Source organism: Leopardus geoffroyi, chromosome D2 (assembly GCF_018350155.1).
Source record: "Leopardus geoffroyi isolate Oge1 chromosome D2, O.geoffroyi_Oge1_pat1.0, whole genome shotgun sequence".
In the NCBI taxonomy this organism is placed as follows: Eukaryota; Metazoa; Chordata; class Mammalia; order Carnivora; family Felidae; genus Leopardus; species Leopardus geoffroyi.
In genome coordinates this window covers 39247239-39274067 of record NC_059334.1, presented here as the reverse complement: position 1 = coordinate 39274067, position 26829 = coordinate 39247239, and the positions used below count along the sequence as shown (strand labels likewise).

Genomic DNA, 26829 nt, shown 5'->3' with positions numbered 1-26829 from the left:
TCTGTGTCAGGCTGGAAAGCCTAGCAGCTACAGAAGGGCCTGGATGACAGGTCACTTAACAAAGCAGGGACAGCTATGCTGGTGAGGGAGTACCAGCAGCAGCTGGGGGGGGGCACTGGGGGTGTTGTCTGTAGACTAAGCATGGCTGTAGGTGATGTCATATGTCACAAACCTGAGCTCCCAGCTAGCAGCTGGGATCTTAGGAAAGGGCAGAGGCAGGTGGCGGTGCTTACCTGTCAGAAGCAAGGTGGGGACAACTATCGCAGCGAGCAGTGAGGTCAGAGCGGTGGCCAGGTGGGCCTGGCCTGCAGATTGATGGGTGAGGCCACAGAACGCCATGTCCCTGAGGTAGGGTGACCGTCAGGATGCAGGGGGTTTCTAGGACAAGGAACTTTCGGCGCTAACGCCACGGAAGTCCTGCTCAGACTCAGATAAATTGGTCACCTTGCCCTCAGGGCAGCTCAGAAGAGTATTGCTCAATAAATACAAAATTAAAAAAAAAATTAAAGACAGGTGATCAGGAGGCTAAAAGCGGCTGTCCCAGTGTAAACAAAAACAAAAATAAAAAGCAAAAAAAAAAAAAAAATACAAACAGTAAACCACACAAAAACCCTGTGATCCCTTGTCCAGTTTCTGAATCGGAGCCATTTTGCAGGGCCCAGAATCTACTGACTAAAGAAGAGGGTAGGTCCCCGTAGGGAAGGACCCGCATCGCCACAGCAACTGGGGTCAGTGATGACTGCTCCTGTCCTTTTAGGGCTCATGTACTGAAGAAGGGCAAATGCCCAGAGTTGATTAACATTGGTAAATGGGCCCCTGCAGTCATCATGGCCTCCGTTAGAGTGGGATGTGTATGGGGTCAGCTTATATATACGTTCCTGGCACAGAACTGACTCACATGGGTCCAGAGCATCCCCTGAGCCACACTGGGGAAGTGTCACCCAGTGTCCCACAAGGTGTCCTAGCGGGGAAGGCCAAGTAGAAGCCTTGAAACTCTTCCATCCCTACCCCCACTTAGGATAGAAAATGAAAAACAATCTTGCCTCCCAGCTGGGAAACGGCAGAGATTGGTGCCACCTTTAGTCCTAAAGAATGCAGGAGTGGTTGGTCCCCACCATTTTACCATTTCATTCACCAGCAGGAGCCTCCAAAGATGAGCTGGGTCTTGGAGGACGAGAGTGGGCTACGATAATTTAAGCGAGTAGTTGCCCCCAGTTGTAGGCGCTGTGATTCTCCCAGAGCACAGAAGATAGCTCTGAGCACTGCAGGGTGTGTGTGCACAGATCCCTATCAGGAAAGAGGGCCAGGGCAGTTCACACTCTCATGGGGTGCAAATCTGTTCACACTTAAGGTCTTTCACCATGGTTTGCTGCTTCTGTCCTCCATCACAACATAGTCTCAAAGACCTCGAACTGTCTAGACAAACTGTATAACATCTCACTGATCTGGTTAATTGGTGAAATCACATCAATCAAACCAGGAGAGCAAGAGTTGGCGAGGGAGTTGGGGGCCTCGGTAAGTCACCTGTACTCCAGCGAGAGGGAGTTAAACCCTACAAAGATGTGGGGAGTCACCTCCTCGGTGACGTTGTTAGAGGTGGGTGTTCTGGGGCCAGGACTCTCTTCCAAAGTAAAGGCAAACGATCGCATCTCAAAGTTTCCACCACTAAGAAGAAAGCACACACCTCGTGGGTCTCCTTGGATTCTGCAGGCAGTACACTCCACACTAGGAAAAGCTGCTCCAACCCATTTATTGCGGGACACCGAGGACCCCTGCCTCGGTGGGCAGGAGTCCTGTAGCCGATGCAGGTTGCTGTGCAAGCAGCCCTGCTGCGTGAGCTACATGACTGGGCAGACTCTAAGGTATTACAGCTATTTGTAGTAGGAAAGGAAACTATGTGGAGTTATGGTGAGTTCCAAAAGGAAAATTACCGCGTAGACGCTTAGGGTTCTGGAACAAGGCCACGTCATCTGCAGTGGAGAATCAGACATTCAAAAAACAGCTCTTAGCATGCTTCTGGGCACGGGTACAAATGGAGCCAATGACCATGAGATGTTAAGTGACCACGAAGCCAAAATTGTTCATCGTGACCTGGGTTCATATACAAACACTGAGTCATGAGATTGTTGTAGCTTGGAAGTGGTACCCCTGGGATCAGGCATGATGGGACCGGATGACACCAGGAAGCTGCCCAAGAAGGAGACACAACCCCCCATGTCACCCGCCACTGTTGTTCAGGTCCCACCAGTGGCTCCGTGGGTGAGGTCCCTTAAGACTAACTGATGAAGTAGAAAACAAAACAAAACAAAACAAAAAAAACAAACAAGCTCTGTTCATGGATGTGTTGACTTGATACATAGGTACAAGCTGGAAATGAACCACCGCTACCCTAGAGTCCCACATGAGGATGCCCCTGAAAGACAGCAGAGAGGATAAAGCCTCCCAGCAGGCAGAGCCCCAGGCAGTGTCCTTGGCCATCAATTCTGTGGAGAAAGAGAAAAGGCGTGGAGTAGAACCTAAGTGGCTTCATGGGAAGCAGTGGATCACTGAGCTTTTGGCCATAGTCCTGAAAGGAGAAAGCTGAGAAGTGATAAGAAGGTCCACGGGAGAAGCATGTGGATGAAACTATGGGAGTGGTCATGGAGAGTGAAGATCTTTGGATCACATATCACCACCCTGTAGAGACCGGGCACCCTCGAAGAGGTGCTAAGTAGATGGAATGACTCAGATAGTGGATGCCGTGATGTCAGTTAGCCTCTGTCACTGACCGTCCTCAAGCTGGCACGAATGGACTCATGAATAGGGAAACCACGGGGGCAAGGATAGAGGCTACGTGTGACACCAATAGCATGGAATCTCTGTGTATCAAAGACACTCGTATTGTCCAATGCCTACCCTGCCAGCCGCAGAGACTAATGCTGATACACCAACATGGCACCATCCTTCAAGAAGATCAACTGATCACTTGATGGTGAGTTGATTGTATTGGTCCCCCTTTCATTCTGGAAGGGGAAATGATTCATTTTGGTTGGAATTGACATAAATTCTAGATGTAGGTTTACTCTTCCCACCTGCTGGATCTCAGCTTGTACCATACATATCTGGTGGCTTATGGATCCCATATAACGTTGAATCACATGATTCAAGAGAATCACTTTACAGCCACGGAAGTATGACAGTGGGTGGCAGACCTTAGGATCCTTTGGGTTTATCACATACTGCATCCCCAGACACTGCCACCTGAGAGAGTGAAGGAATAACCTTTGAAAGTGCTGCTCAGGCACCAGTTTGGAGATGATGCCTGTGAGCCTGGGATATCCTGCAGGGTAGAGCATGTACCCTAAGTCGATGACCACTTAATGATGCTATGTTCCTAGTAGAGAGAATGAATGGGTGTGGGGACCAAGAAGTAAAAACAGGAGTGTCCCCAGGGACCCGCTTGAGGAATCTGTGCTTCCTGTCTCCACACCACTACGCTCTGTGGACCTAGAAATCCTGGTTTCCAGAGGGGCAATGTCTCCACTAGGGGAGAGAGGAAGTCACATTAAACTTTAGGCTGTGGTGTCACCCGGTCTCTTGGGGCTGCTTATTTAAGTTGAAAGACTGGTAAATAAGGGACAAAGTCGCTACCCTAGCAGGGTTAAGGAAATTTGATCATTGGGAGGAAGTAGAGATGTTGCTGAACCAAACAAAGGGCAGGAAAGAGTATGCTTGGCCTCAAGACACTGGGGAGTCTCTTGTTCTTTCCTGCCCAATTTTGATGGTAAACTGAGAGCCACAAGAGCCTATAATACAAGTCCCCGTAACACAGAGAGGCCTGAGAAGGGGATGGCAACCAGAGATTCAGACCCTTCAGGGGTGAGAGTCTGGTTCATGAAACCAGATGATCCACAGAGTGAGCATAGGTGCTAGATGCTGGTGAAGGGAATCTAGAATAGGTAGCCTGGGAAGGAGGTTATGAGTACCACCTGCAGCCATGATGTCTACAGTGGGTCTCACTAAACTTCCTCTTGTCCAAGTTTTCCCAGGAAAAGAGACAACCAGAATGCAGGAGACAGGATAAGTTGCTCCAAGAAGCTGTGATATAAAACAGGTGGCTGTTTGGGGCACCTGGGTGGCGCAGTCGGTTAAGCGTCCGACTTCAGCCAGGTCACGATCTCGCGGTCCGTGAGTTCGAGCCCCGCGTCAGGCTCTGGGTTGATGGCTCAGAGCCTGGAGCCTGTTTCCGATTCTGTGTCTCCCTCTCTCTCTGACCCTCCCCTGTTCATGCTCTGTCTCTCTCTGTCCCAAAAATAAATAAACATTGAAAAAAATAAAAAATAAAAAAATAAAAAATAAAACAGGTGGCTGTGTGTATTGCAAGGGGTGGACTGTAGTGGGTGGTGTGATGCTACGGTGCCTGGAGGCTGCTCTAGGACTGAGCACTCACTCCCAGCTGCCAGGCGTGCTGTTTCCCAAGTCCCTCCTCAGGAACTGCCCTTGGCCAAAAGGAGCTACCCTGCCTCCCGTGTGGGAGCAGCCCACATCCAATGGTTGGTTGATATGGGGTACAGAGGTTCATTCCCAGTTCAGAAACTCTGAAGGGCCATGCCAGCACTGGAGGCTTTGCTGGGGCTTTCACTGCAACCGCAACACGGTTCTCCCTCCGCCCAAAGATGCTTGCCCCACTCCCTCACAGGTGTGGTTCCTGACAGCACTCCCTATTAAACTCCCTATACAGAAATCCCCATCTTAGAGTCTGTTTCCTGGCGAATTGCTATTACACATGATTTTAAGATCTCTGATGTCTGCTTTCTGGTCATGTTGTAGATTATTGGTATGTCTCTTGACCAATGGTTTCTAAAATAGAAACTGAACTCTGACTTTTCCCAGTAGGTTAGGAGATTGTCACCTCCTTTACCGTAGACCCTATACATTTATTAATGTGGCCCACTTTAGCAATAACATTTTTACAGCCAGGCCACACTGTTGACTTTTCCAAACCCACTCTTGGTTAGAACTCCACATCTTTTCTAAGCCTTATGGCTGTTAAATCTTTTGTCTCTCATTAAGCATGTGCAGTCAGCTTTTGGGGGATCAAGCACAGGACTTGGATTCTTCTTTTCAGTTCCATCTGGTTGGCTACCACTTATCATTCCTACCTGTTGAAAGATTTTTGGATCAGAACTTCATTTGATTCATTTATCTTTCCTTTCAAATTCATGTCAGACTCAAATTTGATAAGCTGGCCTTCCATGTCCTTACTCAGGCTGTTAATGAAAATGCTCATCAGGATGCCCCAGGCCTTCCCGGGGGTTGGCTGTCTTCTTTCTGGAGTGGGACAGAGTGCTTGGTCATGTCAGAGGACAACACATCTCTTTTCTTCTCTGCTGTGAGCTTTGTGAGAAGCTCATTATCACCACTGCCGACAGGTATTGGCCCTTTCCTCACGGTCCCACCCCTGCCACCAGCCCTGTGAGCTCTCTGCCTTTGTTAGCCTTCAGGAGCAGCTAAATAACTGGCCCAAGGTCACACGGCTCTTAAGGGGCAGAGCCCGGATTCATACCTGGTGCGGGGCAAAGCCATAGACCTACGCTAACCCGGCTGTTTCCCCAACACTCCTCTGACAGTCTCCGTGGCTCCAGGAGGTTCAGTGACTTGCCTCAAGTCACACAGCTAGGGACAGAATGAAGCCCGAATGAGAAACCCCCAGTGTCTTCATAGGAGAACGTCGGCCTCTCTGTCCCAGTTTACAGAGGAGCGTGCGGAAGCCCAGAAGAGGGATGATGACGTTGCAAGTCATGTTGTAAGCTGCAGTCCTCACAACAATTCTGCATGCTCTGCAGACCGCATTGTCGCCTGTCACCCTTGCTCTGCTAGAGCGGGAGCCACTTATTGGCTGCTGTATTTAGCGATTTACTGTTGTGTCCCCAACTCCCCTAACTCTGCCTGGCACAGAGTGGGTGCTCAATCTGTTATTTATTCACCAAAACCTGGGGTTATGATCTCTGTGGTTCCAGTCAGGGACCCGGTGCCCCTGAAACAATGTCACCCGTGATGTGCGGAGGGCCCGCGGTACCTGGCATTTTGCCCGATGCGTCGTGACCGCACAGTTATTACCTGGGAATCAGCTGGTGCTTTTCGGGATGTCCATCGTCTCCCTGGAGCCGTCAGCTTTCCTCTGTTCTTTGCTGAAATCACGGCCTGAGCATTGCTCAGGCGGGAATGTCCAGGGGACACCCGCAATGATCTCTGTCTCTTCCGCCACCCACACGGTGTTTGGTCTGGGGCTGGGCACCAGACAGCTGACGGCTGAGGGATCTTGCAGCGTCGTGCCAGGAACAGCTGGCATTTTTGCTGTGCAGGTTGTGCTGTCGTGGGATTCATTTCTGTCTCCTATCTCCCTTGCCTTTTTTTTTTTTCCTTCCTGACAGAGAAATAGGAACATCCTGTTCTCATGCAACACTAAGAATCTGTCTCAACAAGCCCCTCGGTGAGTTAGCGGTAAATATTGCGAGAAACCCGCCAAGGTTTTAATTGTGCATGGCCATCCGGTCTGTAGGGAGCTGGCTCCTTTGGAGACCTCCCTGGAGAGCACTGCAGAGGGGCAGTGGTGGGGGGTGTGGGGTATGCTCCTGGGCCCTTCAAGGGCCTGAATTCTAAGCCACTTCTTGATTTCAGGACAGACTCTGAATATTTAGCATAACAAAGCATTTTTTAAAAAAAATATTAGTCATTAACCAAAATTCCCTGGGCAAGAAGACATTTGGAATGGTCACATTGCTGTTTCTTTCCTGTGCCTCTGGACTCAGAGGTGTTGGTCAAACTCATTACCACGTGGTCAGTCAAGAGACCATCCATCCTTGGCTTCCCGTGGCAATCACGCTCGTTCCCACCGTGTCCTGACAGTCCCACACTGGGAGCTGTGCTCACCCACCCTGGGGTTTCTACTCAGCGAAGGCCCAGTAACTCGAGCGGTCCAAAAACATCCTCCCTACCATAGAAACATCTTTTGGCTCTGCCTGGCATGTTCCTCCATTTTTGTCTTCTGCCACGGAGCCATTTCTTCTTGGGGGCCTGTTAGGATGGCCCTCGCATCTCAGAGGTGGCCTCTCCTGCTAACTCGCAATGATTTTTTAAAAGTGCATGCGTTAGGCTTGTCAAGAATTAGGATGGGAGGCCACCTGGAGACCAGCTAGTCTTTCCCGTCCTGTTATAGGACAGGAAACTGAGGTACAGGCAGGCACAGGGCCCTGTCCGAGATGACACAGCTAGTAAACGGCAGAGCAGGGATTCAAGGCCGGGCAGGCAGGCAGGCAGGCACTCTGGACCGCTGCCTTTTGCTGCCTCTCCAGCGCAGGTCCAGAGAAGTCATTTGCCCGGGTCATCCGGCAGCTGGAAAGCCAAATGAGAACACTGTATTAGTTGGCTAAGGCTGCTGTAACAAAATACCGCAGAACATAAACAGAAGTCTATTCTTTCCAGAAGAGGCCAGAAGTCCAAGAGCAAGGTGTGGGCCAGGCTGGCTCCTCCTGAAGCTGTGAGGGAGAATCTGCTCCACGCCATCCCGATAGCTTGTGGCGGTGGGCCAGCCACCTTTGACGCTTCTTGGCTTGAGGACGCATCGCCCGAGTCTCTGTCTTCCTCTTCGCGTGGAGTTCTCCACGTGCCCGTGTGTCTTCTGTATCTAAGTCCCCCTCTCTTTTCAAGTGTATTTATTTATTTTCAGAGAGAGAGAGCATGAGCAGGGGAGGGACGGAGAAGGAGAGAGAATCCCAAGTGCAGAGCCCGATGCAGGGCTCGAACTCACGAACTGTGAGATCACGACCTGAGCCGAAATCAAGTCGGAAGCTTAACGGACTGAGCCCCCCCAGGCGCCCCATAAAAGTTCCCCTTTTAAAAAGGACACCGGGTATTTTGGATCAGGGGCCTGCCTACTCTTAATTATATCCGCAGTGACTCTTTTTCCAAATAGGGTCACATTCTCAGGTGTTTGGACCTGAGACTCAACATATAAATTTGGGGGGGGACACAATTCAACTCCCAACAAACTCTGATCTTCTAACCCTTGGTCATCCTCTTGTGAACCTGAACAATTTTTAATTTGACAAAATCATAATCAAACTGAATAAAATATGGGTTCTTGGCAGCCTGGGAGGAACTATTCCAACTTTACGTGATTGGATACCGTGGCACCCTGACTCTAAACTGCCTCTACGTAAATTGGTTGTGCCTGGGGCTCACGCTCACTGGGACAGACAACTGCAGCGTTTCGAAGGGGACAGATAGCAGAAGAATCCAGAGGTGAGGAGGGTTAGGAGCGGAGGCTCGATGTCTGACATGTTTACTCAAGGGGTTTATTTGTATTTTCCATCTCCGTGCCAGGTGTCAGCTCCATAAGGGCAGAACTGGAACTATTTGGTGCACATCAGTAGCAACTGCACAGGGCTGCTCGGAGGCCCCGTCTCCCGCTCAGGAATGCAGGGTCATAACTGCCCGGCCATCCCGATGCCTGCTTTGTGCATTGCAGACTTGTTTCCTTAACTGAACGGTAAGCCCTTCGACAGAAGAGACCCCCTCGTCCAAGTGCCTATCTCAGAATCCCAGTTGGAAGGCACTTGGCCCTGGGGTAGATCTGATCGTGACCCGTAGCTCCAACCTCTTTCCCCGCAACTGAAATCTCAGCAAAGCCGCAACGTAGCCTCCGCGCAATGCGACGGCTGTGGGAGCACAGGGCTTCCCCGTGGCCTCTGGCCCGCCATCCTCTGCTCCCCCTGCCGCGCACCCCTACCCATTTCTCCTTGTGTAATTAAAGGGAAAATGTTCTGCATTCATTTACTTTATACTTTATCAAATAAGGGAGAGATGAATTAAGAGGTCCATATTTCTATTTCAAGGTTCATGTGCTTTCACAAACTGCGCAAGTAGTGCTCTTAAAACCTGCCTCGTCAGCAGGAAGTGTCTGCTCGAAACTCGCCGTCTCCCCCCCACCCCTTCCTGTTTATATCCCCAGTGCAACTTCTAAATAGACGTGATGGGTAGGACTTTTGCATAGACAATTGCGAAATAATGCTCAGAGCCGCCAGCATTCTCCAGTCTCTCTGTCCCTTTCTCTCTCTCTCTCATATTGTTCAAGGATCTTTCTGGAGAGACGGATGCCAGGCTCTTGGCTCAACTCACGTGATGGCAACAGACATTGATTCAGTACCTGCTATGTACCGAGGGCTGTAGTGGGCACCACTGGAGAAATGAAAATGTTCATATCTTAAATTTCTGTAGTACTTTCTAGTTAAGCTAGTTCTACATTCAAAACGGCCTTGCGTCCTTTCAAAACCCTCTGCCATGGATATTATTATTACTAGCTTTGCCAATCTGTGCGGGGTGGGGGGGGGGTGGAACTAAAGCTGAGAGAAATTAAATAACAAGGGTCCTTCACATTCAGCGGGTCAAGGACCCCCTGGTAGCCTGGTGAAGTCTATGCAATCCAGCTCAGAATAGATTTTTAAATGGGTCAAACAAAATGCCTGGGTTCATAAGGGCAACTAATGATATTGAAATGCAGTTTTCCAAACATTTTAAAAGTCTGATATAGCAATTTATGTGCCTCTTTATCGAGGCATTAAATAACAAGATTCTAGGGCGCCCGAGTGGCTCAGTCAGTTAAGTGTCATGATCTCACGGTCCGTGGGTTCGAGCCCTGCGTCGGGCTCTGTGCTGACAGCTCGAAGCCTGGAGCCCGCTTCAGATTCTGTGTCTCCCTCTTTCTCTGCTCCTCCCCTGCTCATGCTCTGTCTCTGTCTGTCTCTCTCTCAAGAAATAAATAAACATTAACAATTTTTTTTTTAATTTTTTTTTCAACGTTTATTTATTTTTGGGACAGAGAGAGACAGAGCATGAACGGGGGAGGGGCAGAAAGAGAGGGAGACACAGAATCGGAAACAGGCTCCAGGCTCTGAGCCATCAGCCCAGAGCCCGACGCGGGGCTCGAACTCACGGACCGCGAGATCGTGACCTGGCTGAAGTCGGACGCTTAACTGACTGCGCCACCCAGGCGCCCCAACAATTTTTTTTAATTTAAATTTAGACAACAAGATTTTAATAACTATTGCAGCTTTAAGGTAATGACTTGCATATATCAGGAATCAGCAAACTATCATCTGGATCATCACTTTGTTTTGTAAATAAAGTTTTATTTGAACTCAGCCCCACCCTTTCAAGGTTCTCTTGTCCAAGACTGCTTTAGAGCGACAAGAGCAGAGCGGTAGTTGTAACAGAGAAAGAACGGCCTATCATGCCTAAAATATTTACTCTCTGGACCTTTACAGAAAAAGTTCGCTGACCCCTGTTGTCTTCAATATTTTGAAACATCTGCAACAACTTTAATGGAACAGGCAGAGACCTGTGATTTCTACCGGTGACAAAAATCTCAGATGTTGCAAATACTACTGTGGCTTGTTGCCTCCATTTGTAACCGAAGCGTGTCATTTCTTCCATCCAAGTTCATGGGCCCCCAGAAGTGTATTCATGATGCTGACAGGGGTAGAATTCCAACCCAAGTTGGTCTGTTTCAGAAACCAGCATTTGTCCTACAACCCTTGATGTCTGGTACTTGAGAAATCTCACAGCCTAGTGGAACACACACTCACACACACTCACACACTCACACACACCCTTCTGGGCAGACAGTCCCTGCCTAGTGCTATCATGAGGAGATAAGTGCCATGGAACTCTTGGGGAGGCAGTGATGTCCAATCCCTTAACCTTCTGAAGTCCTTGATCAATGCAAAGCCACCACATATGGCTGGCACCTGGCCCAAAGGGTGAAGCGAACTCTAGCTCAGCTACCAAGCCTGCTTGTGTTGGAGGCTGGGATGCCTTTCTAAAAGCTTCACAATTGGGACACATGCGTGGCTCAGTCAGTGAAGCATCTGACTCTTGAGTTTGGCTCAGGTTATGATCTCATGGCTTGTGCGTTTAAGCCCCATGTCAGACTCTGTGCTGACAACATGGAGACTGCTTGAGATTCTTTCCCTCTCTCTCCCTCTCTCTCTCTCTCTCTCTGCCACTTCCTCTCTTGCTCTCTCTCTGAAAAATAAACTTAAAAAAATGAAAAGTTTCACAAAAATAAATAAATAAATAAATAAATAAAATTCTCGCAAAATGCTCTGTGGGCTAGGGAAGGTTTGGGTATGTCTTCTCTTCAGCAACGTGGATGAGCCTATATTTGGACTTAGACTTGATGGGTACTTACTGAGGTATGGTCTGTCCCTCAAACATTTACAGGGGCATTGATGGATTGACTCCCGGATAGGTAATAAGAAAGAGGAAGACCATTATCACACTGAGGGATTATAAAGACTGCACTCTGCAAACTTTCCATTCACTCATTTGTTCATTCACATCTTCCCTCCTAAAAATGTTCATTAATTACCTGCTATATGCCAGCCTCTTATTTAGGTCTCTTATTTCAGGGAGATACATACATATATATATATATATATATATATACACACACACACACACACACACACACACGCAAGCCATAGGAAGTTTAGTTCAGCTTTGTGATTTCCTAGCAAGGTTACCTTGGGGAACTTCTGTTTTCTGATTTCTATTAGTCTATCTATAAAATGGGAATCGTAAATATACCTGCCACCCACCTGACAGATTTGAGGTGCGTCCAAGGAGGCAATAGATGGAAAGATTGTCGGGGAGAAAATGTTTAAAAGATCAAAAGGAAGGAGAGATCTCTGCAGTTCCTGTGGGTTGGGCTTGTTCATAGATGAAGTGGCCTTGAGTAAGCCTTGAAAGATGGACAGGATCTGAAGAGGCCAGAGGTTAGCCGAACCCAATAGGAGACACCAAAATGGCACCGTAAGTGCGGGCTGGGAGGCTGGGCAGGAGCTGCGTAATCCGGCGGCTTCCCTGAGGAATGTGACACTCAGCACACTCCCTGCTGAGATTTTAGAGCCAGCCAGGAGGCACTGTTAGAGAATGTGTTTTTTATCATCATCCTCATCACCATTATTATCATTATTAATAATATGATATTTGGAGCATTTATGCACATTAATTTTAAACAAGCATGTGCTGTGGCAAGATTTGATGCTGCTACCAATAAGCAGTCATAACGTGGGTCTTTAATTTACATAAAATCATTTATGCTAATTTAATTAGTCCTTTGTTTACAGCTGAGGCTCACTCACCACTGGGCTGCGAGATGCGTCGACTGTAGCACACTGAGGAGCCGGCAGCCAGGCACACGCATCCATTTTGCAGGGATGCTCTTCCCGCACGGAGGGAAGAGTCGCCTGCTTTTTGGGGGGAGGGCACATTCAGATGCAACAGTTCTTATTCACCACTTATCCCCAGTAGGGGATTGTGCTGGGTGCTGTCCTATTTTGAAGCGATTTGTCCTGACAGTCGCCTTGTGCAGAAGATCAGAGAAGTCTCACGTCTGACCCAATATCACACAGCTACCAAGTGGCAAGACAGATATTAAACCCAGCTGTGTCCGTCTCTAGTTCTCAGCCTCTTTCTATATCTTTATGAGTGCAGACATTACATAAGAAGAACTAACATGGCTTGGCCCATGGTACGTACTCACGTACTCTGTAAACGCCGGTTGAATGAATGAATGAATGAATGAATAGCGTTGTTCCCGTTTCAAGGGTTTTCAGGTGCATTTTCACCCTGACACCTTGTAGCAGCCCTGACAGACGGGTCTGGCCAGCTCCATTTTGCAGAAGAAGCTGAATAGGCGGGGTGATGGAGAGGGCACTCCTCTTTGAACTCAGAGTTCTACATCCTCCTGCTGATTGTGTCACTGATTTATGCCCTGACCTTGGCCCGACCTTGACCCTGGTCAAAGTGCTTCCCTCACCCCAGTTCCTCCATTGCCCCATTTGCAAGACAGCAAGAAGGATCCCTTGTCCTTCTAATCTGACGGGCAGAAATAAAAAAATGAGTCTGTGGAGGGGACCGTGCAGGGTGCCTGGAAATTATAAGGTGGTATTTGTCAGACTTGCCTTGGGAAACCTTGAAAAATTGAATGGAAACCACTGGGCTCATTCATCTCCTTTTAACAGCCCCGTGTCATCCAGCCTGGTCTTTTCCATTCCTGCTCTGTCCAGTCCTGACAACATAATTTAGTTCCAGGGAACTTGAATAGAACAGAGTGGACTGATATTTCCACGCACTCGGGCCTTGATTAATACCGTCAGGGCAGCTGCCTGTGAGGATGAGGAACCAGAGAGGATGATGCTTCACAGCACCCCCGCCTCCCGTGCTCACTGCCTCTCCCCTGCCTCGTCCTGCAGGTCGCCCTCTCCCCTCCCTCCTCCCGCCCAGACTCCATGCCGAGGCCCTTCCCTGGCGTATTTGTCCTTCCTGCTGTTCAGCCATCCGTTCTGCAAACATACTGTTTGCCACGGTCAGGCAGTGGGGACGGAGAGTGAAGTAAGGAGCAGCCCCGTCCTTCAAGAATTCAATCATGGGAAAATGAGAACCAACGGCCACTCAGGCAAAAAACGGCTTAAGGGATGAAGCGGGTGTTAGACCAGGGACGGAGTGGCTACGGGGGCAGACGGAGGAGGTGCAGAGGGCTTCACAAAGGAGACAGTGTCAAAGGAGGCGTTTGGGGATTCGTGAGGTCTCCCCGGGCGGAGGTGTATGGACAGAGGGAGGGAGGGCAAGGGAGATTTCTGGCAGCGGCTGCCGCGTAAGCAAACTCACAAGGGCCTGAGATGCCTGACTGTGTGGGGATGGGAAGCGGTCTGGGTGGCCCTGCTGTGAATGGGGTGCTGAGGTGGGGGCAGGGCCCGGAGCAGGGACTGCAACGGGCAGATGTTGACATCTTTGCCTCAGTTCTGGTTCCACTGGCATGCCTTTCTTTGGGAATGCACCCAAGTCCGCATGGGGAGATGATGAAAAGGGCACTGAAGGAGAAGAGGGTTGGGGGTTGGAGAGCAGATATGGGGAAATTCCATCCGCCTCCGGTCTCAGTAAGAGTGGGAGTAAACCCCAACCACGGGCGGGGAGGAGGAACAGGGAGCAGGGAGAAGGTGCAGGGTGGGCATTTCTTTTCATCTGTGTGAACGGGGGCAGGAAACGGCTCCACTCTGGCAGTCCCGGCTCCTCTTTTTTCTGGACTTTCTTCAAAGTAGGCGGCTACCCAGAGCTACCTTGACACTGCTAACCACACCCAGGCCTCCTTCCCAATATTCTGCACAGGGGCGTCCTTAACCCATCGCAGAGGAGGCAGGATTACCTCGTCGTGAATGTGTCCCTGTCCCTACCCAGCAACACCTGCCCTGATGGCCTCTTTCCATGGATATCAAGATTTATGGTTCCTCAAAATCAAATATTGACCTTGGCTTTGTGTCCATCAATATATGACCTTTCAAGTCAATGAACCTGGATATGCGAGTCAATGGTTACTTATTACATCCCCTGCCCTGAAATGGAAATCTCAGACCCCCCAGCGCACGGATTGGGCCATAGTCGCGATCTTGTTTATTGCTCCCTGCACTTGGCGTCTGTGATTGAAGAGTCCTTGAACAAGCTGCAGAGTTCCCAGGAAGCCCGCGTGCTCTCTCTCTCATCGCATCAGAAGCCACTCAGGGCAGACTTGCAATCCCATGCACTTCCCTCCTTCCCTCACGGGGAAATATTTTAGTCTGGTAACTTCTCATCCCAGGAGGCTGGAGATCGTCCCAGGCCACTGGGAAGAATGGCGTCTCTCTCCCCATCTCTCTAATGCCAAGAGGACACGGATGCCTCCACTGGGCCAGTTGAAGGACTGCGTGCTGCAGATAAGTTGCCCATCTCTGAAGTCCTGTTGCACCGACAACCTCTGAGAGTCTAGGAGGAGCAAATGTGAGGATTAAGTCCCAGCCCCTTGAGTGTGAAGTATCAGTCTTTCCTTCCTAGCTGGGTGGCTTTGGGTAGGTTCTTTCTGTTCATTCTTTCTGGGCCTCAGTTTCCCCCGATGCAACAAGTAACAAGCGTTGCTGTACAGAGTCAGTGACATAATCTGGGTAAGGTGTTTGATCCATGCCTGGCAGAGAATCAGCACTCGTAGATATCGCTAGGGCCCAGCTGCTGCTTTTTGCTTTTCCAACCACAAGGAAGACAGTCCTTCCCGTCCCACTCCACCTTGAGGCCGAGTGGACCAAGTCCCGGGTTCAGGCTAACGGAATCTGAGCAGAAGTGACATGTGTCACTTCTGAACTAGGTCGTGAAAGCCAGTGCTCCATTCTCCAACCTTCCCTGCGGCCATGGTGACTGAGTGGGTCACATGCTGCAGACGGGGCAGCTTTGGACGGCGGAGGACCTGTCAACCGGGTGGGTGAGGCCCTACGTGGTGGCCCCCCCCCCCCCCCCCCCGCAGACCTGCCGGGATCTGCGATGGGTCCTGTGTGAGGAAGAAACAAATCTTTGTTGTGTTAAGCCCCTGAGATTTGGGAGCTACTTGTGGTTGTGCTGCAACACAGCTCAGACCCTCCTGGCCGGCGGGGTTCTCAATAAATATTAATGATCATGAGGGGGAGGACTGGTACGATGCTAGACAAGTAGAAGACCCCGACACCCTGCCTTCCTCACCAGCAGACCCTTGACCATGACAGTCAGACCCTTAAACAAGACAGTCTTGTTCAAACCCATCTTGGCTGAGGATTCTTCCCTGATCCTCTGCCTTGGTCAGAAGACTCGACTCCTGCCTTCCCTGGGCCTTTGTCCCTGTAGCCCCACTCTCTTCCCGAGACTCTACCCGGAGCTTTTTACACCAGTAAATGGCCATTTTATTGATGCCTAAGTCAATTTACTTGATTCGGGTGGAGGTGGCGGGGGGGGACGGGGAAGAAAACATGGCCCTGAGTGCCAAGAATCCTGGGTTCAAATGTCGGCTTGGCGTCTGCCTTTTCCTGAGCTCCTGCCCAAGCTGGGAAGGACCTACCCTGCCACCCATGAGACCTAGTTACTCAGAGCAGTGACCCTGGACGCCTCCTCCCCTGGCCTAGGTGCTCCTCAAGGGCAGGGAGCTGCCTGGATCCTCCATGCAGAGCATGATGTGTGCTTCACAAATATACACGGACTTAAGGAGGATGCTAGAGAGGCAAGCTTGTCGCGGCTCTCATGGCCACAGAGACTGTCGTCCAACAGCTGTTTCTGGGGGGCCCAGTGTTTATCTGGGGGTGGCTGGCAGGAGTGGATGGCCCTGTACCCACCCAAGGCGACCCCAGGGCACATGTGGGGGAGCCCAGAGCTGCGAGGCACATACTGGGAGCACCACTTTCCAGCTCTCAGCTCTTCATCCTGCAGAACGGGGCTGCGCAGGCCTGAAGTCATCCTGGTTGCTGTGGGGACAGGACCTCAGCTCTGTCGCCCTCGAACCCTCTTGGGTTATTGCCCGTCAAAGCATTCAAGTGAACTCTTGTCTTAGGTCACTTTCCAGTGTGCTGGGTCCCTCTCTCCATGGAAAAGGCGATTCCCCTGAGTGGGCTCTAAAGACAGTGTCGCAGGAGGGGCGTGGAGGCCTTAGCCTAGGGGCCTGACAGGTCACATTGCCCGGGCTTGGGTCCTGGGTCCAGCATTTATTAGCTTGGCGGCCTTACCTAGGTGACAAGTTAACCTCTTCGAGCCTCGGTGTCTTCCTCATCTGTTCAAAGGGGATACAAATAGAAACCACACGCAGGCCCACTGTGGGCATCCACATCTGTGGGCATCCGATGAGATGGCACGGGTGGCGGCTGGCACACAGTCAGGCCTGCGTGATGCCTCCTGCCTGCCTGCCCGCCCACTGCGAGCCCACTGAGTTCGAACGGATTCTGTGGAGGGCAGCAACCAAATCAACCGTCTTCAGTTACCCTCCAGAAAGAGCTATAATAGGCAGGAAAAAGCATCCCTGAAACACAGAAAGCAGAACAGAAACTACCCCTTTGCCCGGCCAGCCCACCTCTAGGTCCCAGCGGAATGACCACCTCCTCAGAGGAGCCCTCCCTGCCTGCCTCGGACGGCTGCATGGGGATGTTCCCTGCTCTCCACACCATGCTGCTCTTCCTCAGGTAGGACCGATCTCCACTGCAACTGAATAATGATTACGAGTTGTCATTCATCTGTTCAATATCTGTCCTCCCCTATGGAGACGACAGACCAGTCTGCTTTGGTCTCACCAGTGCTGAGCACGGTGCTTGGCACATAGTAGGGTTTCAGTAGATATTTGTTGACTGACTGATGGATTGATTCCAGGCCTCGTTGCCTAGATTGCTGCCATATGGTGGGTTTGGGACTGGGGAAGCCATACGCGTGGGGCCAGCCTTGTATATGCATGGCTTGCAGGCTGCCTTGCCCCTAGAAGACCTCTTGAAACCATCCCGGAACAAAAATCCTTATGAGCTCTAAGTGGGACCCAGAGAGGGTGAGGAATTTGCCTACAGTCGCCCAGCTGGCTAGCTGCAAACCACAGCTTGAGCCCGGTTCTGAGTGACTCTAAAAACCCTTCTCTTCCCTTTTTTATCACCGCACTTCGGTAGATTTCCCAACTTCAGGGAGTGTCAGAATTCCTTGGGATGTTTGCAAAAATACAGATTCCTGGGCTTCGTCCTCAATGCTTCTAATGTCGTCGGTCTGGGGGCAGGGTTGGCCCCAAGGCAGGCAGGGGCCCCAGGCCAAGACTGCCTGTTTGTCTGTTTGTTTGTTTGTTTCGTGGGTGAGGCAAAACACTTCGAGTCCCTCCAAAACCACGTGAGCACCATTCTGCTGGCTCAATCTCACGTGATCTTATGAAAGAAATAGTTTGCTGGTCCCTGGGAGCAACTCACTGGCTAGGCTGCCTACCTGCTACAGGGGTCCAACCACGGGGCCCTGGGATGGTCTTTAGGACATCTGGTCAACCCTTGGAGGCTGTGGGGTCAAGGCAGAAGTGGTACATAGTCTCTGCGAAAGAGGAAGAGATGGAAATCGGGATTCACACAGGACCAGGTCCAATATTGGGATTCCTCACCTTGATGGCGCTGGGAGCCCAGCCAGGCCTGGGCACAAGGAAGGTCCTCTAAAGCAGAGAGCTCCCAGAGGTGGGGGCCACATGGCAGGCAAGTCTGTCTGGAGGAGACCCGAGAACCTGAATTTACATCAGCACCCCAGGGGATTCTGATGCAGGGGTACCTGAGGTCATACTTTGAGAAACCCTGCTCGAGGAGCCTAGGGTCCACTCAAGATAGGAAGAGCTTCTGAAAGCCAAAACCGGCCAGGGATAGAGGGGGCTGCCCGTGTCACCAGTGAGCTCCAGTGTAGGCTACGGGCCTGTGGGCTCTCTGACCAACCTGGTGGCTGTCACCCCCCAGGTCTCCCTAACGGGAGGGGGTGGCGGGCGTTAGATGGTGACTCTGCCTCCCGAGGGGCCTTCTGATCAGACGGGTCCTGGCTAGGCTCCTAATTTGTCTCCTCCTTGCAATGCCAGTATCAGCTTTCTGATGCAGAGGGACCCCGGTAATGAGTTTCTATTAAAAGAGCTGAATCTCAGCTCTCGGAACTCAATGTTCAGAATAAACAATGGGGCAGAATCCTATTAAAAAAGGCTTCCAACATGGACAAATTAAGCCCTTGGGAATGCCTTACAAAGAATACATTTTTCCAGTGTCGAACCAAGATCAATAGAGAAAAACAAATAATTTCAAGTGGGAGTCATCATAATGATACCCAGGTACAGGCAGGGGTTGGGTGCGTTATTTTGGCCTGAGGACACCCCGGCGAAGATAATGAGGGAGAAGAGGAGGGGAGCTCATAATGGGCGTGAGGGGTGTCTGGGTCTCCTGGGCGGCTGAGCGAGGAGGATGTCGCGTCTCATTTGTCTCTGTCGAGACTCCCTCTTTCTCTAGGGGATGGTTAAGCCCACAGTGCTGCCCACCGAGGGCTTTTCAAGCCTGGAGGGGGGTGGGGTGGGAGACCTTGGCTTTGTTCACCGGGGGAGAGGTCTTATCTGTGCACATGCCTGGCAGGGAAGCTGTGTCTGTCTCACCCCGAGCAGAGTGGAGATCCTCAGACATCTACGCAGATGCCTGAATTGTCACCACCCAGAACTTACCCCCCGGTTTGCTCTCTCCACTTGTGACTGCTCTGTGCATATCCCTCTTGCAATATCCAATTTTGTTCCCCAAGCCGTGCAGACGCTTACCCATCTTGCCAGGCTGATCTTGAGTCCCTCCTCTGCATGAGGATGCTTCCCTCCTTGCCTGAATGCTTCCCTCCTTGCCTAGATTCCTAGCAATCTAAATAATATCCTTGAACGTTCAACATATGCAAGGTAGACTCTTGGCCTGGCACATCTCTACCCCTCCCTCCCCCTTGGAGTCTGTCCTAGTGCTGTGACTATCCTGTTGATCGGTCAGGTCAGTGCTTCCTCCTCCTTCTAGGGACCCCTGGTTCAGTCCAGCTCACCCCACACTCACTGGGCAGTGCTCCGTGGTAGTTTCCACGCTGGGCTCTGGGAGACTCAGCACTGAGCAAGACACAGGTTGGGGGCCCTTGAAGGTAGGGACTTACCCAACCTTCTGGTGTGGCTCATCTGCCTCCAGGAATGAACGAGGAAATAGGATCCTGAGGAAGAGGGCAGTGTGGTCAGGGACAAACAGACGGTGGGAGATGGACAGACTGGGAATCCAGTTCTGCTGTCTGGAAAGGTCTTATTTCTTCGCTGTGCGAAGCACCTTCCACCTGCTCTCGCTCTCCATGTGAAGGCACTCAAGCTACACAGTAGAGCCCCTAAGGTGGGTACTGTATTCCCCCCCTTTTACAGGTGAGGGAATTGAGGAACAGTGAAAATTAAATAATCGGTTCAAGGGTTTCAGGTGGCCAGTCTTCTGCTCCTAGCCAAATGTCTTTCCTCTGCATTGCCCGGGGAGGATTGTGGAGGGTAGGATGTGATACAGGCAGACCTGGGCAGAGGACAGCGTCCCGTGGAAGCCCAGGGGGCCTGGGCTGCAGTGGAAAGCAGGAAGAAGGAGAGCCCTGAACTGCTCACGTTCCTGGCTGGCTCAGCACACGCGCCTGCTGTCTGGTACATAGAGCCGGTCGGGGCTGCTCGTCTGTAGTTCTCCTGCATTCAGTGGAGATTGCCATTGCACATTGGCCCGCCGACAAAGGCCCTGAGAAGTTCTGTAGCAACCTTACTTTTTCCATTGACAACGGACGCCCTCTGTTGCCGCCTCAGAATGCATTTTACCATCCAGTACCCCTCCTCTGGGCCAGCTCACTTTCAGGCAACATGGCCGTGAGGCCGGGCACCAGCCAGCTGGAGTGAGGAGCGGGTGACAGCGATGTGCAATGTACAGCGGCAGAATCAAGGAGGTGGATTTTTCTGGACGCCGAGGGAGGGCACGATTTTGGGGGTGAGGAGGAGGTCAGCAGTGTAAATGCCTCGGATGCCAAGGAGGGTGAGGTCTGAGACAGGCCCTTGCCCCTGAGGGTGAGGAAGGAAAAGTCTAGGATATAAATCACATGCAGGCACCCCCTGGTTGGAGGTGGTTGCTCGCGGGAGTACAAACGAGGGGCGTGGCTTTGGTGGGGGGGGCGTGGCTTATCTATTAAACTTCAGAATGCACGGACCTTATGATGCAACAATCCCACTATTATCTACCCAAGAGAAACACTCACACATGGGCTCGTGGACGCCTGTTCAAGGACCTTTGTTAAAGCCTTGTTGCACAGAGCCAGAAACAGAAACAGCCTTAATGCCCATCAACAGGAGAATGGCGAAGGCCTTATGGCCTTGTCTGTATCTCAGCTGTCAGCAAGACACCTACGTAATGATACAGGAAGGTCATCGGGAGAGTATTGGATGAACAAAGCAAGGTGCAGAAGGTACACACAACGTGATACTCCCTAACTAAAAAATACACACACCTGTACGTGTGCACACGCACACACAACCACATAGGCACACACGATGAGCACGTGTGCACACGTAGACCCACAGGCGCACGCACACGCACGCACATCCGCACAGGCACTCACTGGCAGAACGCCGTAGCGTTGGCTGTTAAGCCAGCAATCTCTACATTTGGCACCTCTCTGAATTCTGGTCCTGCCGCTTACTAGACTGGTAACCTTGGGCAAATAAACTAACCTTTCTATACCTCAGTTTGCTCACCTGTAAAATATGGCTAATTCTATTTCGGCCTCAAGAAATGATTGCGTGGAATAAACGATTCACTGAGTAAGCACGAGCAAAGTACTTGCCTGAGTGCCTAGGTGGGAAGGGGTAAGTGAGTTGTTGCTGTGACCGTATTTCCCCTACTCTAATGCACACGTATTTTTCACATCTTACACCAGCAATCAAGATGCAGTTTACAACGGATAGATCTTAACATGTTTCATTGGCAAATTTGTTTTTTTCCTTCTTGGTAGCCCGTAAAATAATGGCGCATCTTACAATTGGAGAGATCGTAGGCGCTACGAAATAGAATATGATCTCCAGGAGGTATTTAGGAGGGCCACATACTCTTGTACAGAAGCATGGCCAGTAACTCTGGGACAGGCGTACCCAGCACATACCAGTGGTTCCCTCTGGGGAGCATGCTGGAGAGGGGGATGTCAGAAGGCCTGTGGCCTTATCGGGACTGCCTTGGTGTTTTACAAGCAGCGCGGACTCGTGTTTACATGTGGTTTCACTTAGCCTTGCTTGGCTGCGGCCGGGAGACACTAACACTGGTTAACTTAAGCAAAAAGGAATTTATTGGCAGGATGTCGGGAGCTCACAGAAGTGACAGGAGCCCAGAGAAGCAGACTCGGGGAGGGGGGGGGATGGCCCAGGCCTCTCCCAAGGGCCCGAATTAGGAACCACAGCCACCACCTGGTAGAGGGGAACATCTGGGTACCATGCCACCACGGCTGAGATGCGTGACCTCCAACCTTCTTCTCTGTCCCTGGGCCCAGTGGCTTTTGTCATTCTTTTCTGTTGCCCATCATGTGATGACCCCCTCCTTCCTAGACTTGGCAAATTCCCTACCTTCAAAGTCTTGGGGGGAAGCGACAGAGTCGGCCTCCCACTGCGGATCTGTGCGGTCCCAGCATCCTTTGCAGCTAGGGCCCGGGTGCGTGCCCGGGTTGGTCAGCTGCCAAGCCCCTCTCCCATAGATTGAGCTAGGAACGAGCAAGGCCATGAAACAGGGGCCAAGTGCATCTCTGCCGGCAGCGGGAGATTGGGGGCAGCAAATGTAGCAGCAAAGTCCCCTTGCAGGGCACTGCTGATAAGAATGGCACCACCTGTGCCCCCTGCATGGCCCCCTGCGCTCAGTGATGCAGCCTCGGTGTCCTCATCGGACTAGCTTCATGAGGACGCTTCGGCTGTGGTCAGCTGTGGCCTGGCCTCTTTGCCTATCCCTGTGCCTGTTCCTGGCACTCCCGGCCAATCTGTGGACTACCCCACCCCTTTTCGAGTAAACGCACGCCCCCCACCTCGCCCTACTGCTTTGATCTGACCAAGCTGAATTCTGTTGTCAGCAACCAATAAGCCTGGCTGACGCTCTGCGTCGCTCACTCCAGATGCAAAGTCCCAGAAGAGCGCTCGGGACACGTGCTTACTCCCTGGAGTGGGCCGGGAGACACGAGGAGCTGGCTTTTGTAATGGGAGGCAGCAGCCTCGAATTCCCCTCCACCGAGACCACACACAGTGGGGAAGAGGCACATTCCAGAAGGAAATCAAGGTGCTGCTAATGAGGGAATGTGGAGGGGGGCAGCAAAATATGACAGTTGCACACTATTGGCTGTTTAATCAAGATAGTGCATGCCCTGCTTGGAGGAAACCAAGTCATTCATTCATCCATCCATCCATCCATCCATTCATTCATTCAACAAACAGACCGTAAGCCAACTATGTGCAGATACGGTCAGGTATTGGGGACATGACGTTGACAGCCCTTCAGGAACCTAGGTCTGGTGTTGGTACCGGGTAAGTAAACAGGGACAGGCAGTGGGCCCAGTGTCACGACACCAGATGGCCCAGGAACTCGGCCTACGAAAGGGGCGGTCAGAGAAGTCTCCACAGAGGAGATGGTAAATGGCCTGGGCCTTGTGGGAGAGCAGGAGGGGCAGCAATAGCTAGGCTGACAAGGTCAGGGGTGCAGAGGAAAGGGGCGGGGACGGAGCATGTGCACAGGCTCAGGATTATGAAGGGGCACCCCCCCCCCCCATGCTCTGAGAAAGGGGAAAGCTCCAGGGAGCTGAGGGTGAAACACGGGGAGGCGGAGGGTTCGCAGGAGGGCAGAAGTGGTAGATGAGTCTGAAGGTCAGGTTAGAGCCAGCAGGCAAGAGTCTTGAATGTCAAATGGAGATAAGCCAGCAAAAGTGTTTTAAATGGGAGAGACAGATCATTAGATCCATCTTTGAGAAAGATGATTTGGGTGGGCAAATGAAGGGCGCTTTGGGGGAGGCAGGAGAGGAGAGAACAGTGCAAGAAGAAAGGACAGGCACCGGTCCAACCTTGGCTTTGGTTGTGGAGAGGCAAGACCCTAGAGCGGTAGGCACCCCAGCTACCACTCTGGGCTCTGCTTTTGGCTCGCTGGGTACCTAGACATGCCAGTCGTGTGGCCCTGACATCTTTGGGGAACCGACTCATCCCGGTTTGCCCTCAGTGTTCTCCATCATAATATGCCATGTTGAAACCCCTCGTTCCCAGATAAACTGCGTGGCTGTTACCTGACATCCAAGGATCTATGAGTCTAACGTCCGGGCTCTGCTTGAAGAGATAGGACGTTAGCGTGGAATGGTCTTGGAGGTGGGGTGCCAGGTCACGGCCCAAGGTCTCAGGTGGGGTAGCAACGAGATGGCTTGAGGCCTCGGTGTCTGCAGAGAGGCCACCTCCTGTTGGAGCCGGGCCTGGAGCGGGGCCTTGGCAGCTGGAGAGGGCTTGGGGAGGGAAGCTGAGCTCCAGGAGGGGAAGGGAGACCAGCAAAGGTGGGGGGATCCTGTAATCCTGTAAATTGCGCGGGCCGCCGATCCAGGAGTAGGGTTTGCTTTTGCAACGGTGTCATGTAATATCCAAAGAACATCTGCCTGGGTGGACATTAATTTATTTTTCTCAATCAACACTTTTTCCAGAAAGAGAAAACCCAAGGGTGGTGCAGTGGCTGCATGAAGCTAGCAGTGTCTGACCTTCCTCCTGTTCCACCATCTTTGGTGTGTGGGGTCAAGTCCGTGCTCCTCGAGGTCAAGGAAGTGGCAAGGGGGAGGGGGCGGTGTCTACAGAAGGGAAACGAGCTTTCCAGACGTCCCTTTTCAGATACCTGCTGCTCTCATTGACCGTATCTGTCTCAGGGTATCCCCCAGTTGAAAGAGGCCCGGGAAATGTTGTGCTTTAGCTGATCTGAACGTATCCGGGGAATAAATAAAAGGGGAGTCTCCCTGGCTCCCTGCCTCACGACCCCAGTCCCGATGCCAGGGCCCCTCGGGGTCATTGCTCCCACTGCAGCATGGTCGGTACCCCAGAGTACAGCTGCCGGGACCCTTCCTCATTTTTCCTCCTGACAAGGCCAGATGGCAGGCGGCACGGCCCCATCTCCTGGCAAGTTCTAGGGGACCTTGACCCCTCCCTCCTGGAAATCTGCATCGCCCTGCTGATGGGCTTCCTGTGGCCTGGAGCCCAGCCTCACTCCAAATGTGATTTTCCCTTCCTCCTCCAGAGCACAGGCCAGAGCGAGCGGGCCCATCTGCTTCTATTTCACTCCACGTTACTCATCAGGATGTGTTTGCCAGCAGTTATTTGATGTTCAGGAAGAATTCCGAGGCTTTTGAAAAGAAGTGAATAAAATCTTTAATCCCCCAGAGTCGTGAAATTGCGTTTTGCGGAGGAGACGGTGGGGGCCCACGGAGGTCCGGCGACGCTGCCTGATGCAGGTGGCTGGGACCCCGGCTCGCCCTCATGCCACTCACTCCCTCCGCATCCCAGGCCTCAACTGGATCTCCTGGAACCCACTCTGAGCCTCTCCAGATCCTCTCAGGATGCCCGAATTTGGGAACAGAAGAAGGCTGCGGCCGGGGATCCCTGACCTGTCTCTTGCTCTCCAGCCAAAAAAGCTTTTAGGGAGAGCTCCTCCCCACTCACAGCCTTGTCTGAGCCCCGCAGCCTCCCTGACGAGAAAGTGTGAGCTCCAGAGGGAATAGGGCTGAGCCTGGGACTCAGGCTCTCATGTTCTCGGCTGTGATGGCAGCCAGCAAGGGCGGGACAGGGCCTCTCTCGTGGTCTTGGGAAGACATATTCCAGATCTGCTAGGGCTTGGTGGTAACGAGGCAAGGGGACGCAGGCTCTCTCCTGCCTTCCGAGCTGTTTGGGTAAATGACAGAGACCCCCGGATGTTCGGATGTCCAGAAGGCAGGGGGAAACCAGCCTACTGAGCCAGGGCTTACCTGCAGGCTGACGGTCCAACTCTATCCCAGCATCACCATCTCTGGAACCCACCTGCCTCCTGCCTCAGCACAGAGGTGACACTTGCCTCTTCCCTTGATGCCTTAGGGCAGGCTGGGATTTTCCAGAGAAGTTTCAGTGAAAAAGCAAATTGATGTTTCCTGGCAAGTGCTAGATCTTTAGATTCTTTTGGGCACGTGGCCAACGAAGGCCCCCCGCCCCCCACCCCTCCACTGCATTTAAATATCTGCTGAATGAATGAACCGGTGCATGAAGGACTGCGCCTGGGGCAGATGGAGACCATACCCCCACTCACCCCTCGTTCCCGATCATGCCCACACTCTGGTCAAGCCCGCAGAGCAAGTCCGTGCGAGGTAGGGTGTGGGCCCCCACCACAGCTCTGTGGCTCTCCCTGCTCACACGAGGGGACTGTTGAGGGCTGGTCCCCCCAACCCCCCCCCCCCCCGCCGCTGCCGTCACATCGCAAACCCTGCAATTCACAGGGAATCTCTCCTTCAGCATCACTCCTGACAGCTTACAAGTCCGACTATTAAACATTGATCACTCAAAATTTAACATACCGTCTTCCCTTTGATATCCTCAACTGCTCTCTGCATAAGACAACAAGCCGCTTTCTGCAGCTCAGCATGAGAGAGGACTTCAAAGGTGCCTTTCCCACTCACTGGCTCCCAGCAGCTCTGGTATTCAGCAAGGCAAAGCTGCCGAGTGGAACAGGCAGGCTATCTCCCACCAGCCTCACTTTTGGGGCTCAGAGTAGTGGGGGGACCTCCTGGATTCGGGTCCCGGATTCCGTCTCAGGGGTGATTCGGGGGGGGGGGCAGAGTTTGGATTCAGGGGCATAACAATGAAGCCCCTTGACACGGTTAACCGAGGCTGGCGGTGGGAGTGGCCGGCCCCTAGCAGGTAAGCAGATGGCCGCACCGCCTTCCCCTCTGAAGAGAAGCTCGCATGTTTGTAGGAAAGATGCTTCCGTGGCTTCATTAAACGTGTGATTTTGAACTCTTGAGAAGGTAGCCGCTTGCCGAGGCACAGCTAATGGGCCGATCACAAGTTATGACCACCCTTTCACTCACCCAGGCTCCCGGGGCGGGGGGGGGGGGGGCTGCATTTTGTTAAAACTGTATTAATTCGTGATCATTGGTAACACACTACATCAACCGGGCGTTGGGCAAAGCGATTGACCTGTGTTACTCGCATGATCCCCACCTTGACCTGTAGGCTGGGTTCTCTCACTGGGCCCTATTGACAGGGGAGAATCTCGCAGGTACAGAAGGCACACGTCAGAGGGAGGAAATGGCAGACCTGGAACTTAAAACGACATCAGTCTGACACTAAGGTCCAAGCTCTTGCCTCCGTCCACCAGTCGTACTGACCTTGTGTAAAGACGCCTGTGACCTTGTGTGAAAGATCCTGACCTTGTGTCAATTGCGTAC

The 26829-nt window shown here is 51.9% G+C and overlaps 1 long non-coding RNA gene across 1 annotated transcript; it reads right to left on the bottom strand.

Moving 5' to 3' along the window:
- Positions 1 to 14478: 14478 nt before the first annotated feature.
- On the bottom strand, positions 14479 to 18062 carry LOC123576664. The gene is made up of 2 exons (XR_006701531.1): positions 17815 to 18062; positions 14479 to 14841 (listed from the first exon to the last, which is right to left on the bottom strand). It is a non-coding gene; the product is annotated as an uncharacterized LOC123576664 (long non-coding RNA).
- Positions 18063 to 26829: the final 8767 nt, after the last annotated feature.